Here is a 6005-nt window from a genome sequence, read left to right on the forward strand (position 1 = left end):
AACATTTCGACAAAAATTTTTTACACAAAAACATCACAGTGCCTAGAATAGCTTAAAATTGCATTTGATAATGTTGTAGACAATTTTTAGTATTTCGACAAAACTTTTTCATACAAAAACATCAAAATGCACAGAATCGCTTAAAATCGTATTTGGACAATTTTTCACATAGAAACTCCAAAGTTCTTTGAATAGCCTCAAATCGCAATTAGAGACGTTTTAGACCATTTTGAGCATTTCGAAAAAACTTTTTCACACAAAAACATCAAAGTGCACAAAATCGCTTAAAATCGCATTTGGAAACGTTTTAGACCATTTCGAGCATTTCGATTTAACCTTTTAAACACAAAAACATCAAAACACATTTGGAGACGTTTTTAACCATTTTGATCATTTCGACAAAACTTTTTAACACATAAACACCAAGCTTCTTTGAAAAATCTTTCACACAAAAACATTAAAGTGTACAGATTAGCTTAGAATCGCATTTGTAAACGTTTTAGACCATTTTGAGCATTTCGACAAAACTTTTTCATACAAAACATCAAAGTGTATAGAATAGCTTAATATCGCATTTGGAGACGTTTTTAACCATTTTGATCATTTCGAAAAAATCTTTCACACAAAAACATTAAAGTGCTTATAGTAGCCTCAAATCGCATTTGGAAACGTTTTAGACCATTTTGAGCATTTCGACAAATAGTGTAGGCTGATATGTCGTTTATATGAATGTCGTGTGTATTTTTTGTTAAAAGCAAACTTTGACATTATTTCATATCTTGATAATATAAGGAATGAAAAAAAATATGTTGCTATTTTTTTCTAAAGACATTTAAAGGACCAAATTCAAGATGGCCCCCAACATTCAAATAACCCTATTCAAAATCAGAATATCACCTATAACACAAATTATGAATGTGGAACAAGTCCGTTTTGATGGTATTACCCATTATACAATCTTAACTATGTCGGCCATCTTGGTTTCAAAATGGTCATCGCTAAAAATTAAATTCTTTAAATAATTGTTTTAAATATCATAAATTGTTGTTTGTACATAATGTTCTAAAAGGGTCACTTCTCATAGGATTGTCTAAATATAAGGCTGTCTAAAGTTGTCAGTGTTGTCTATATAATAGATATATAATACCCCACTATGACTCTTAAGTATGGAACTTACCAATTCTAATTCTAAATTACAGATCTCATTTCTTTTCATAAAACTGAAACTTGAATTTCAATGTTTGTATCTCAGACAGGACCACAATATAAAACAAATGTATTTATACCTTATTGTGAAATCCTGTATAAATATGATGTTAAATAATAAATGCATTATTGCCATGTAATTCAATGTCTAAACCTTCAGGGGCATAGTCACCAGTATGGTTGGTAATTTTTTAACTTGTCAACTTTTGGCAGAAGCTTGAAAAAATAAAGATACAGCTCATTCACAAGATTCATAGGAAGCATTAACTCTCACTTCTCATCTTCTACAATCTCAACCGAGTGCACATGGTTGTGGTATAAAAACTCATGTACTAGGGAAAGACAAGATAATACCTGGTGATGATGACTCTTGCCCGAGATGAGTAGAGGTGGACAGAGATGACATCAAGAAGCAATTCTTATTTCGAAACATTACTGAAACAAACTACAGATATTGGAGTTTATGAGAGGACATGTATGTGTGGGACTTGCTGTATTTACATCAATTGATCAAGGTCATTGAGCTTGGTATCATTGGAATAACACAAATTAATGATTTCATCAGAGCTGGCAAATCTAGTTGATGAGTTTTAAAGCCAACATTTAAAGATATATGATATCCCGATTAGTGAAGAATGCTGCAATTCGCACAAAGGTGCATAGCATGATGACATTGGACAGAAAATGTTTGAGGCATTGGTAAAAGTCTTGTAGAAGGCAAACTGTCTATATGGGAAAAAGGACGAATATTGGCAAAAAATATATATGACGGTGAATACAGGTGACAAAGTAAAAGAGGACTCCTATAGATTTTCTTTGTCGTACCACAGTCAGCCGGTACAGTACCTTAGGCGGTATGAGGTATTGCAGTGCTTTTGCCGATTTGTTTCTGAACAAGCTTGTTGAGATCGCAAATCAGTCTGTGGAAGTTTGATGGATACAATAGTAGAGAACGAAGGAAGGTCAACTTACTGTATCGCATTCAAGATTAGAAATATTTCATTGAAGGACTTTGGCAGAGTTAGTTGTCAATTAACTGAGAAGTTTATGAGATGTTTCAATATGAAGAAGTGTACTGTCAGTACACATTTTGTGTTAATAACCATGCTGTTGTCATAAGCATATCATTTTGTGTAATTCAATCTAATTTTATTTAATGAGAAATTTAACCCATTTAAAAAAAATTCGAAATGGCCGCCATTTTGTGTTAATCACCAATGTTGTTGCCATAGCCCTATCATTTTATGTGATTTCAGTCAACGTCATAACTTGCACATATTTTAATGAAAAGTTTCCATTTTCTTTAAATGGCGGCCATTTTAAAATTCAAAATGTCAGAATACTAATGAATATAGGTTTATAATCATTCTTATATAGCAGAGAACCCATATGAACTTAAAATATTATTTATAATGGGTGTTAATTTGTCCAATATGGTACATTTATTGGATATTTTACGTATTGGCGGCTATCTTGGATTTGACACTCTTAAGTTTTTTTTTGAAAATGGCAACATATTGTTTTCATTACTTTACATCCTCAAGACACTAAATCAGCTGGAATTTTGCTTTTAACAAGAAAATGACACAAAATTACATAAAAACACAAAAGCCTCAAATCGCATTTGGAGACGTTTTATAGCATTTTATGTATTTCGGTTGAACTTGGTAACACAAAAACATCAAATTGCTTAAAATCACAGACGATAGACGATTTTGAGCATTTCGAAAAAATCTTTCACACAAAAACATTAAAGTGCACAGATTAGCTTAAAATCCCATTTGGAAACGTTTTAGACCATTTTGATTAATTCGACGAAACTTTTTCAAATATAAAACACAACATTCCTTAGAATAGCCTCAAATCGCACTTGGAGACGTTTTAGACCATTTTGTGAATTTCGATGAAACTGGGTCACACAAAAGCATTAGAGTGCACAGAATAGCTTAAAATCGCATTTGGAAACGTTTTAGACCATTTTGAGCATTTCGACAAAACTTGTTAACATAAAAACATCAAAGTGCCTTAAATCGCAATTGCAGACATTTTAGACCATTTTGTGCATTTCGATGAAACTTGGTTACACAAAAACATCAAAGTGCTTAAAATCACATTTGAAACCGTTTTAGACCATTTTGAGCATTTCGATAAAACTTTTCACACAAAAATACCAAAGTGCACAAAATAGCTTAATATCGTATTTGGAAAAGTTTTAGACCATTTTGATCATTTCGACGAAACTTTTTCAAATATAAAACACAACATTCCTTAGAATAGCCTCAAATCGCATTTGGAGATGTTTTAGTATGGAAAGCCAAACCCGCCAAAAATACATAATACATACCATCCACCAATAATTAATTCGTACAACATTCAAACCATCCAATATTATTTCATGCAGTTCATTGAAAACTTAAACCATTCACCTAGTATCTACACCATCCAATACAATGTGTGACTATCTACCACTAGCCCAAACGACAATACGCCGAACAAACTACCCATAACACAAACCATCTAAAGAATGTTGAGCCCAGGCAGCAATAATTGAATTATTCTAACGTTAATACAAGTATATATTAGCCAACTCATTTATTAACATTTCATGTAGTTCATGAACATTTCAAACAAAGCATCTTAATTATAGTTCATCGAATTCTAATTCTAAGATTGCCTGTTTTATACACCGTTCGCCTGTTCAACAGTTGAAACAACTGTTTTGCACACGATACGCCCGTTCGTGAGTTCAAACAATGATATTTGAAGCATCGACTTTCCAAACGGTGATTTTTTGCACCGAACGTATTTTCTTGAGTTAAAGTGGTTGCATTTCAATCAACTACTTTTGATTGGCCAGTATTACACACCGTTTGCTTGTTCGTGATATCATGTGATAACATTTCATTCGACAACTTTTCAAGCGTTAGTTTTTGGCTCCGTTTATATCAGTTGATGTACTATTTTTTCATTTTCATACTTTCCATAGTCAGTTTTGTACATCATTCGCATTTACGCATGTAAAGTGTAGATATTCCACTCGACAAGTTTTAAAACGGTAGTTTTTCGCACATTTATTGTTTTATTGTTTAATTGTAACTGTTGGCGCCGATTTTATATTGGGGGGCGGGGGGTGAATGTCAACTTTACGACTGTAGTACAAAAGGTTTTCACATCGCTTACCTGTTCAAAGTTAATGTATCGATTTTTCTTTCAGCTGGTTTTCTATTTCCAAACTTTAAAAATGACGTTAAAATAATAATATAGTTATATATTATATTCATAGTAATAATAAGAAGGCATTGAGAAATGTGGAAGTGATTTAATAAAGGTATAGATTAGACAGTCTACCGTAAAACATTGCCCATTGACATCGGGTTTTTTTAAAGACTGGGTCTGCTTCATGATGGGCTTCTTTTCGAAATGAATGCTGTAGATTTTGTGAATTGCGGCCACAAAATATAGAACATTTGAGACATTTTTTGTTCAAATCGAAATTATGTTGATAAACACACGAATGATCATCATCATCATAAAATCACCCAAATCCTTATATTTTTTACTTTTGTTCCTTTGATATTCCCATATTATTATTATCTCGAAAAGAAGCCTATATTATATTTAAAAGAAGCCTAAAGGGCTTCATTTTGATATGGGCTTCTTTTCGAGATTTCTTTTAGAAACAAGGGAGGGGGTTCTTTTCGATTATTCTCGTTCCATTAAATCATACAAACGTCGTACAAAGATACCTACGCCGCGCTCTGTCTCTGCGAAATGTTTGTGCACGAAGTCAACTACCAATCAATCTTAGGTCTATAACTATAGGTATTAAAATAGAAACCAACTTAAGGTTGATACAATATATTTCCTCGTTTATAAAGTTATTTTATAGATAGTAGGCCCTATGTTTACTGTAGGATAGTCATAGCAAGGCCCGGTTGTCGACGTCATTAATGTTAAGAACGGGATTGATAATATTAAATAATAATGATTATTATTAGTCTAATAATATTTATTTCAGCGGTCGTACAGTACAGACGTATGCACACAGTGCTCTCTAAGCTGATGCTTTAAAGCTGTAAACGAACAATACACTACACGCTACTTGGGCTGGATTTGAATACCGCGCGCTGAACCAGAACTTAGAAGGACACTCCCTAAGCCTAGCGAACAGCGTACCGAGATCGAACTGTTCTATACACAGTTATCAACACTTATTACACCGCTTACTAAACTGCATTAGTTGGATATTAAACTGAATTTCTACAGTACATAGATTTGTCGTCTTAATGCAATATTCGCAACGAAATTAACTGTCAACCAATATAGTAAACCAGTAAGTTTTCATTGCCTTAAACTAGAGTAAAGTGGTTAGCCATGATAGCACTTGAACTATACCGTATAAGAATAGGAACTTACACTCATGGAGTAAGACACCGTAAGCAGTCTGGCTCAGTGTTCAGAATACCCTTATCAACATTAAGACCAGTCCTTAGACTCTCATTAGCATTTCACCCCCCCCCCCCAAAAAAAAACATGACAGACAGGAGTACAGAAAAAGACCCGAATCCCAGGATTATGCAATGGACAACTCACTAACGTGCATTTTACAACTTAAGGAGATGAGAACTGAAATGAATACACAAATAGATAAAATGAATGATAAATTTGACACATTCAAAGACAAACTGGACTCAGTGAAAACACGTTTAGACACTTTAGAGGAAGAAAATAAAAGACTAAGGAATCAATTAGATAAGATCGAAGCACAAAGTAGGAGAAATCACTTAATATTTTACAAT

Source organism: Antedon bifida, chromosome 1, assembly GCF_963402885.1.
Source record: "Antedon bifida chromosome 1, ecAntBifi1.1, whole genome shotgun sequence".
Taxonomy (NCBI): domain Eukaryota; kingdom Metazoa; phylum Echinodermata; class Crinoidea; order Comatulida; family Antedonidae; genus Antedon; species Antedon bifida.